The following is a 10,650-nucleotide window of genomic DNA, read 5'->3' on the forward strand; positions in this document are numbered from 1 at the left end:
TCTCAGCCCGACACTTGGGACCTGTAGATCAGAATATAAAGTGCAGGTTGTAACAATCTCCAAATGCAAAAATGGGACAAAATACATCCAGGTTTTTACAAAGAGCTAGAAAGTTGTGCGGCAGAGGATAATGTGTTTACTCACCCAGCAAACAGAACTCAGGCCCGCTGTATTAAAGTCTGCTCAAACACACGGACAGGTTGGAAACATGAAAGAAGTAGTTCGAAAAATTCGCGAACCATTTCTGCGTCTGATTCGCGTTGCCACTTGCTGCGCTCAAGGCAATAGGCTACTCTTGTCTTGATTTCTTTCGGCTACTGTTGTCTACCAGCTCCCATGCTCCCAGTACATATCTCTAGTTTTCTTCCTCCATATCTCTATGCTCCCTCCATGATTGTTGTCTTTAAGCCACTTCCGGTTCCAGAGAATGGAAACATGATGGAAATATCATGAAATTTTTGTAGGAAACTCTATGGAAGAAGGAAACAGAATAGGAGAGTCCCTGACGTCACATTTTTGAAGCCGGAAATGCAGCCATGTTGGTGTGCCATATCTCTTTGCGCCTCCAATCAGCTCGATGAAGCATAAAAGCGCTAGCTTTGAACTTGCATTGCTACTATCCGCCAGAAGGGAACGCTGCCGACGCGCGTCAGAACAAAGCCTACCAAACTTTCGTGCACTGCCTATAGAGGCACCACTGAAAGCCACCTAGCGGACGCTTCCAACAGTACACGCGGGAGCAGTAGCAGACGACAACCCTTTGCAGCAAGGATGGCTGAAGTTCGCGGGTGCGATTTCTCCTTTGTTCGGATGCCAGGCTGCTTCTTCTGCGGTGACAGCTGTAGGGAAGATTCTGACCTCTGTGCATTGATAGTATTGCCATGTATTGCTGTCGCGTGCTGCGGAACGATTTCGAGATGCTTTAGAACGTACTTTGTGAAATTTACGCCATGTCCTTTCATATAAGGTCGTCAGGGCAGCCTTTCGGTGCATCGGTAACTACAGTAGGCGGAAATATCTCTTGGGGGCGCAAAAATGTGACGCGCTTTATCAGCGGCGGTGTACGCACATTATCATTCGTGGTGTGTGTATGTGTTCTGAACTATTTTGCTTATATCGGTTTTAGTTCAATAAAGAAAACCGGTGTCTCTGTATTAGCAGCATGAAATGGTAAATCTGCTCACTATCTGATCGCTTGTCGTAGGGAGACAAACATAAAGCATAAGAACGCATGCTCGTGCACGGCCAACCTAAGGCAACCACGAAACATCTAAGCGGCAGGCGCTATCAAATATTTGTGATGCACCGGCATCGTTCTCGCGCATTTCAAGTCTAGTAGGCATCAAATTACCATATGCCTTCGCTAGCCTTCCTGCATGAGGCCGATGGCGCTGCTCAATACAGCGATCTCTGCGGTTGGTGAACCAGCACAATACATATATATATATATATGTAAGCTGTGCACTTCGGCATTGCCTTTTTGGCCTGTATACAGCCATAATATATGAGAGGGATCGCATAAAAGGAATGCGATGCCTATTTTTGAGGACAAAATTTCCGTAATACGTGTGATTGCGTCGTAGAGAACGGAACGAACACAGCCGAAAAAAAAAAATCGCTTATCATCCTCTTTCTCGAAAAAGCAAGATAAACGGGCTAACGCCGCAATACGACCTCGCATAGTCACGCCGCACAACGTTTGTAGATATATGACCGCTGATGCCGTATGCTTGGACCATGCGGTATATAGAACGAATATATCTGCAATCCAGCACCTACCACTGCTTAGGACGCTCGCGCAGTTCGTAAACAGTCCCTTTGCTGGACAAGCTTAATTCAGACTGTAAGGTATGCTGCTATTACTTGCCAAAACTATTTTATTCGGGGGCGGAAACCTCATCCATCGAACCAAGTAGTCACGCAATGTAACCTGCATTGAACATTTTGAACGCTTGTCAAAGTATCACATCACAGCTCCTATCGTAGCAGAACGGTACCCACGCTGTGACGATCATGAGTATGTTTCATGGCTCCTAAACCGCAGATTAGAAAAAGAGGATAATACTGCAATAAGGTCACATTAGTGATTAGAACATTCAGAAATACACAATTGAACTCCGAGGCTGATCGTAGGCTCAAATATGCGCGCACACATCGCGCTGCGTGTTCTGTCAAGCTCAACGCCAGCAGAAATTCCGGCCATGACCCCTTAAACCATGACCCCTTAGGTGATGACTGCGTTAGTACAACCTTGGTGCGCTTATGTGAAAAAGAATTTGAATTTCTAGGTCGGTCACGATAGAAGCGTTTCTTGTCTTTTCATGCTATGTGATTAGCGATGATGCAGTTGCGCATGCTCTGCTGGCCTTGCTGGGACTACACCGATTCTGATAAACCTCAGTTGATAGTCCAGTCGCTGTGGTGTGAACCTCTCCTCCTGTCCTTTGTGTTTTTGACTGGTTTTTTCGTTCAAGTATGTACCAACTGGCCCAGATTTCAACCCTCCCCCTTAAACAACTTCAGCACGTCTCACAGAACCGTTTACCACGTAGAAGACGCACGTCATACTAAACAGACCGCACGACCGCGAAAACAAACGCAGAACCCACCGCCGAGCGTATACCTGCCATGCAAAAGACCGCTTTCACCCAAGCCAGTATGGCGCTGCTCATAGGCGGCGTCACTGCGTTCACAATATGGCGGTGCCTACGAAAAGACGATCTTAAGCACGGGATGAACTTTAGAGGAGTAGAATTTTGGGCATAGGCGTATCTACCGGAAAGGGAGCACCTGACCCCCCCCCCCCTTACTGTCAAGAGTAGAGGGGGCAACTTTGCCATTTGCCCCCCCCCCCCCCCTCACACTTTTGAAAGCGGGCGCTGGCACTTTCGGCTGCACGCTGGAATGTCCCTTGGTTGAAGCTAAATTTTCTTTCTTAGTAGAGTGACCACATCAGTAATGCCTTCCTTTACTACGCATATCCCTGCTTGGACAACGACGATTGTCTTTGGCGCCTTCTCGGGACGGCCCGTAGCGGACGCCGCGCGAGATTCGCCATGCACGCTCGCGTTGCGGATAACGCTTGGAGCTGGGCAGTTCCCGCCCTAACAAACTGTCAGCTTGCCCAACTTGCACCAAGCCCAATTTTGGGGGGACCGCTATATACGCGTATTCTAAAACACAATCAGCGTGCTACAATTAATCTGCGGTTGCGGGGGAGGTCCGGATAAAGTATTATAATCAGCCGCGCCCAACTACTAGTGTGCCTTACGGCCTGGAATAGTTGGTTTATCAAATGCTGGAACTATTTAATCTCTGTCCATTGCAGCGTTGCAGTCTCAGTATCTTATCACCATAAGAAATCAAATCAAACCTCTTACAGCTATAACTGTCGAATTTCATTGAGTAATTACGACTTATCGTAGATATGTTGGTGAAAATAAACTTGGTCGAACTCACAGAGACATTTCCATACCAACAGAACACTCACTTGAATTTTTTGCTAAAGTCACCTAATTTTGACTGGTGATATAATTTTCACTCTGTTTCTAAGGAAGAGCTACACTATTACTTCTTTCCTGGCATTAACAAACACAGCAGACATTTTTTTTATTTTGAAAAAAAAAACGAGGGCCACTTTTACCGCAATTTTATGCGCTATACATGGGATTTGGTTGTTTTCCCCCGCGGTAAAATATGCGATACCTAGCGTTATTATTTATTCGACGTACCAAACGATATTCCGAGTGGCGAGTACTATGGGTTTATTCTACGTAGGTTCATTGCAGCCTTCGTAGAAAGTTACTCATTGAAGCGGTCCAGGGTGTCATACTGACGCTAATATAGACGTTTCCAAGACTCATAAAACAACGCACGAGATACGGACGCGACATTTCGTGAAATTTTGAAAATTTTAGGCGCAGTGCGTTGCGAAACTTTCACTTCCCTGCTTTAAATGCTAAGGTTGCAGACAATTACAAAACCACTGTTTCTTTTTCATGTATTTTCGTGCAATGCCTTCAGTCACGAATTACGATCGACTGTCAATAAATGTGTGAAGTTTACATTATTTCATCCCAAGGTGCTGGATACTGCATATATAAAGCTAGTCAAGGTGGGAGAATGACTGTGGATATTATAGTGACCCATCATAATTACATAGCAATTAAATATTCATTTATTGTACAGTCAGTTATGCTGCATTTCCTCATTAAATATATTGTATCACCCACTCTAATTACATGCACAGGTTAATTATTGGGCACAAGCACTACAACATGGGAAGAAATAATCTTTCGCGATTACTGCCGAAGCGCCGCACTTGAAACGTACCGTCAGTGACTGTAGTGCCTTCGTGAAAGCGGTCGTGTGAAGTGATACATCTCACTCAGAAGTAAAATGGCTGTACTTTTAGAAAACGGAACGTTCAATTTACTCAGCGCTTAGTGTTCGTTGTCTATTTCTTGCAACCACTGCACAGTAATGGCAAAAATAACTCGCGTTCGCAAACGTGTACGCCGCGACTGAAGGGGCTATTACGAAACTCGTAGCTTTTGTTTTTTTTGCTCCGGTGCCATCGGCGTGTTAAACAAGGCATTTCGTTTATATCTACGGAAAATTAGGGGCATGGTATGGATAAGGTGGAGGCAGTGTTCCAAATGGGTGGGTTACCTGCGCATTTTCCAGTAGAATACCGATGCACATAGGTGGAGAGTTTTCCTTCTTCGAGGAGGGAAGGGGGGGGGGGGTGCTACCAGCTTTTCCGGACCCCATATATATATATATATATATATGTGTGTGTGTGTGTGTGTGTGTGTGTGTGTGTGTGTGTGTGTGTGTGTGTGTGTGTGTGTGTGTGTACATTGCACTTGAAGAAACTTCGTATGACCTTGAATAATTGAGCGCTGAAGTGACGGCGTTACATGAGTTTATACAATACTTCATAGTAGGGGACAGTTCAATTTCACAGCCCGAGTCCTCTCGGTGGTGTAATCTTCCTTCATGTAATTGTCGCATACTTGGCTATCACTAATACTGCGAAACTGCAGCCTCTCTCTCTCTCTCTCTCTCTCTTTGTAAGTCCGAGTATAAGCACTGCTGCGCATAACTGCTGAAGATTCTGATTTCGAGTGAATCCGTCTTCGCCTCATTTCGGTTACTGAGTGAATTATACAGTGTTCCCCAATAATCATGCACCAAGACTTTAAAAAAAGTGCAGTTGCGTCACACATATTATCCGTCTCTCAACGCCGACTGATCACATTGATAACAAAAGCCCCTTGATAACGCGGCCGAAGTGCTGCTCTGACCACGCACGAAATGCGAAAAGCAATGTAATAGGCATAGAATGTTTCAAAATCCCAGCTTTGCTCGCACCGCATCAAAAGAATGCGCGCGAAGCTATATTTCGCGCCAGAAACTTGCTTCGTACCAAAGCCAAATTAAAGTGACCGTTTTATTTTTCATGGAAGTATATACGCGCTGCAAACACAGGTTCGTGTCAAAAAATAAAAGTGAAATAAGCAGACCGGGAAGCGACCAACGTGTAGAGAAAAGGCAAAACTGATGGGTGCAAGAAAGTAATATACCACTTCTAAGTGAACTGAATTTACAATCAGGATGTCTGCACACACACACAAAAAAAACATCAGATTTCAGTATGCCCTTATTATATATTGATTCGTAAGCCCCGTTGAACACCAGCTGCTGCCTAGAGGGCGTGTTCGAATAGGTCTCCTTTTGCAGATACGCAGTACTGTGTCCGTTTTATCACATCTTCAGTGGTTTTCTTGATGACCGACGCCGGAATTCTACGGCAGATATCCGTTATCCTCGCCTTGAACTAATCTGACGTCCGTCTCGATCATATAAACACGATCTTTCACATAACCCCAAAGAAAGAAACCGAGCGAAGAGAGGTCAGGTGGCCTAGCCGGAAAATATACAGGACCGTGTCTTCCAATCTATTACGCATGAAAAATCGCATCCAGCCAGTGTCATGCTCGGCTGCTAATGTGTGCTGGCACCCCATGTTGCTGATACCACATAAGTGGAAGACGTGACAGCGGGACTTCGCTGAGAAACTCATTCCCCGCTCCTTCGAGGATTTCGTTCACATAACGCTGTTCAGTCAGTGTGTGATCGAAGACGATGGGACTGATTATAGCACCGGCGTAAATTCCGCACCCCACATTAAAACGACCACTGGTACTGGTGCCGATTGCGCTTTACCCAGTCTACATTGTAGTCACGTCACTCCAGTAGTGTGCATTATGCAAATTTACCTAGGTTTTTCTGCGAAAATCGGCTTCATCTTGCACATGATGTTGCTCAAAAAGTCCGGTGACTCATCAGCTTTTGTGAGGACTCGATTCGAGAAATCTAGGCGATTCTACAGGTCCATATCTTCCAAGCATTGGTGCTGGTTAAGGTGGACGGGTGAAAGGCAGTCATTTAGAATACTCCAAACTGATGACTTGGACATTAATTAGTACCTGGGCGGCCACATCCCCCCACGCTAGCATAAGGGCTTGAGGCCATAAATGCTAGAACATCTGTGCGTAGGCTAGGATTCAAAGATGGAGTCCTCCACCGCTGTTTTTTGGAGCTGCCGGTTTGTCTTAGGTTTTCATAATTTCTGATGATAGTCGATGCGTTTAGTCTACCACCACACTTCCATGACTGCTATATATATTTGTGGCCTTCCTCTTGTTGCCATTTGCAGATCCCAAGGTAAGGATCATGTTTACCTTCTACTCATTAGAGAAACACATAGCAACTGGGACGAAAGAAAACGCACATTTAAACCTTTTCACTGACGTTGTCAATTCGATTTTATTGTGGTAGATTTTGTGGCAAAAGAAAAAAACATCTGTGTCCTTAAAGGGACACTAAAGAAAAAAATTATTTCTTCTGCATCAGTAAATTACCTGTCTATGACCCCAAAAACACCACTCTTACCATGATAAGACGCTTGGTAAGCCAAAAAAAGCGCAAGAACGAAAGACGGGTGGCGACGCGTCCTTGAAGTTCCCACACCTGCTCACTGTGACGTCATGGATTTTGATGGCATCCTCTAGCGCATATTTAATTATGTAGTGTTACAGACTGACGACATTGTGTTCTAAAGGAGCCGAATATTAAACATGGCCAGTTTTGGGAAGCTTTACTCAGCCAAAGCGGCCCAAAAGCGAAAACATACTTTGGAATCTCTGACGTCAGATTGATGCATCGGCATCAGGGTTTCGGCGCGAAATTCAAATACTGGTGCTTCGACCTTCATTTTCTCATCTAATAATCAAACTATTAATTTATATGACTGCCTGCAGGGTTCTCAAACAAAGCTTTATTAGCCTGAACTGATCTATTGTTTCGCTTTATTGTCCCTTTAATCTACGCTAAGACGGCAGCTGTCACAGCTTGTTGCCAGCTAACACCAAATGTGACGTGTTGCTTAAGCCGGGGCGCGGCAGATAAGGCCCCAGGTCGATCATGATATTTCCCTTTATTTCGTTGTCGATAACTCGTTGTCGATATTTTAAATGCTAGTGTCGCAGATAATTACTAAACGCTCCTTTTTCCATGTATTTTCAGGCATCTTACGAGATTCGTAATTTGTTTATCCGGTGTCTTCAGTGAGCTAAACACGGCGCCTTGTTTCTATCTACGGAAAATTAGGGGCATAGGTATGGCCATTGTGCAGACAGTGTTCCAAATGGGTGGGTTAAATGCGCATTTTCCAGTAGAATACGTATGCAAGTGGTCCATAGCGTGATCGATCTCTTCTACGAGCGGTCTGAGGCTTAGACAGGCGGCGCTGGCATAATTACAACTACAAATGAGTTCAAATTTTGCGAACACAAGGGGAATAATACGTCAAGCTTGCGTGCGGCGGTAAATGCGTGTTGATAAAATACAGCGTCAAAACAATTGTAAGCAAGTGTTCGAATGTATCACGCTGCTGCTATTAACTAGGTTTCCAGTGCCCCACGAAAACTTTACGTTTCAGAAGAAGTGCATCTGTTCGGTCGCTGTTTTTATGTGGTGCTCTGAGTTTTCTGGTTTTTTGGATAGTTACAGTTACCTTTGACGACGATTGATTAACAAGACATCGAGTGAAGATTCAACGAGCCAGGCGCCTTACAGGTACGACATTTCTTTCTTGAAAACCTGACTATTACCCTGCCGCTACGGTGGTCGGAAGCCGAGAACATCGTCACGAGCCTTATGCTCGTCCAAACGTAACAAGCCATGTGAATGACGCTACGGGCCGTAATGAAAAGCCTGGAGCCTTGCAAGCGTCACAAAGCTTCATAAAGCCGGCACGTTTGGTTCTTCCCAACTCAGAATCAACTTCAGCGAATTCAGGAATGATGGCTGATGGTGAAGCCGAGACCAAGAAACCTCGCCTAGAAGACGGCAAGTACGATGATAGAACATCGAATTATGAGCTAAGCGATGAAGAAGAGATGGGTGAAGACGCACCATTTACTGTGGTCACGTATAAGAAAAAGCGAGCCGAAGGCATTCCGGTTGTCTTTCGCCCAACAAGTGAAGGTACTACTTTTTGGCAAGTAAATCCAAACCGAGTGTCTGCCGAAATAGTTTCCGCTGCCAAAGAAAAAGTACAGTCTTTCAGGACGACCAGAGATGGAAGCTTCAGTGTCAGCGTTGCTTCCTTAGCATCAGCGAAACGCCTTTTGATGCTCTCAAGTGTAGGCGGCCTGGAAGTCAAGCCATTCATCCCAGAGTCGTACACGCGAAACGTGGGCAAAGTAAAACATGTGCCTCTGCAGTATACAGACGATCAACTCCTAGACTTCTTGAAAGACGCAGGAGTTATATCGGCACGCAGACAGATAAGGTATTCCCGCCAAGAAGATGGAGCAGTGAAGTCATATCCACTTCACACGGTAATTCTGACTTTCAGAGACGACCGCCCTATTCCTGGAAGAATTTACTTGGGTTTCACCAGTCACCCTGTCGAGGAATACCTAGGACCCGCACTTCGCTGCTATAATTGCCAGAGATTTGGGCACATGGCGAAAACCTGCCGTAGCACACGTCGATGCAAAATCTGCTCAGAAGACCATGACCACAGGGAGTGCAAGTCACTTCTTCAACCAAAATGTGCAAACTGTGCGGGGAACCATGCCGCCTCCTTCTCAGGCTGCCCACAGAAAAAAGCAGCGGCACAAATGCGTCGACATGAACTAATTCATGGAAGACAACCGCGACGCAATGAACCTGCACCAAACCTCGAGATTGTTAATCCAGTGCCAGATCACCCACCTCAGCGGGCACCGGAACTACCACAGCCAAGAGCATCAACAAGCTATCCCTCCTCTAGAGAACAACCATCAGTGCAATCAAGAGACCAGTCCAGAGGATCACAGTCAAGCGCCCAGTCTTATGCATCAGTGCTACGGAAACCCAGACGACAGCAGACAGAAAGTAACACACAAGAAAGCTCCTGTACTCGCACACATTTCTCTCAGCGACCTTACGCACCTACTGCTGAAGTAACACCAGCTAATAGCGAACATACCACAGCATCGGTGACACAACTGATTTTGCCAATGCTCTTCGCAGCCCTTAAGGCAATCCTATCTGCTTTGCCGGAAGCAAACAACCTGCCAGAAGTAAAAGCCTTGCTGCCTCTAGAAGCACTGTTGTGTCAACAATCCGGGCCGAAACTGCGGCAGGCACTGCATGAATAACCGCTACAAAAATGTCTCCATATTTCAGTGGAATGCCAACAGTCTTCGAAGAAAGTGTGCTGACTTTCGTAAACTGCTTGTACAATACAACTTCCCAATAATTTGCATTCAAGAGGCGGGAATCACTGACGACTTTCGCCTCTCGAATTATGTGATATATAAGACTTCTCGTCAAGGTGCTGTTAGCAGAGTGCTCCTGTGCGTCAGAAAGGACCTACCATCTTATCAAATACAGTCCAGTGATTCAGACTTCCCGGAATTCATCGCATGTAAAGTATCCTTTGGCAAGCTCTGTATAACAGTGGTTAATCTATATCTACAACCTTCAAACCGGATTTCAGTAGATGCGCTAGTGGATATCTTCAACATAGCTCATTCTAATGTATTTATATGTGGCGACTTCAACGCACACAACATCATCTGGGGCAGTGATCATTGTGATGCACGGGGTAATGTTATTGAGTGCGCCATAGATAAATGCAACTTGACTGTTTTAAACGATGGGTCGCCAACATTCCTTCGTGGATATAACTACTCAAGCTGCATAGATGTTACCCTGTGTTCACATGATCTAGTGAATGGTGTTGGATGGACAACTGATATAGAAACGCGCGGAAGTGATCATTTTCCCATCCTTGTTAACCACCCTAGCATGCACTATGATATCAGGCGTTACAGCAGACTAACCAACTGGCAAGCTTTTCGGTACCGCCTAACGGATCAAATTACCCAACATGCAACAGTGGAAAAATTTACAGAATTTTTGCAGGATAATATGAACATATGCACAAAGAAGGTCCCAATACCAAAAGATTATGCTGCAGTTGACGGAGAATATGAACACCTAAGAGCCATCCGACGCCGATCCGAAAGAGCTTACCGACGGAGCGGAAGTTTAGAAGCATACAGAAACGCTCAGAAAATACACAAT

The 10,650-nt window shown here is 45.3% G+C and overlaps 1 protein-coding gene across 1 annotated transcript in view; it reads right to left on the reverse strand.

The window, feature by feature from the left end:
• The window catches only part of LOC126530446 (uncharacterized), a 42,014-nt gene extending 41,704 nt beyond the window's left edge, over positions 1-310 (reverse strand). The window contains exon 1 of the mRNA XM_050177724.3: positions 145-310. The gene's annotated coding sequence lies outside the window, so the exon portion shown is untranslated. The remainder of the gene's footprint in view (positions 1-144) is intronic.
• Positions 311-10,650: the final 10,340 nt, after the last annotated feature.

This window comes from Dermacentor andersoni, chromosome 4 (genome assembly GCF_023375885.2).
Source record: "Dermacentor andersoni chromosome 4, qqDerAnde1_hic_scaffold, whole genome shotgun sequence".
NCBI lineage: Eukaryota > Metazoa > Arthropoda > Arachnida > Ixodida > Ixodidae > Dermacentor > Dermacentor andersoni.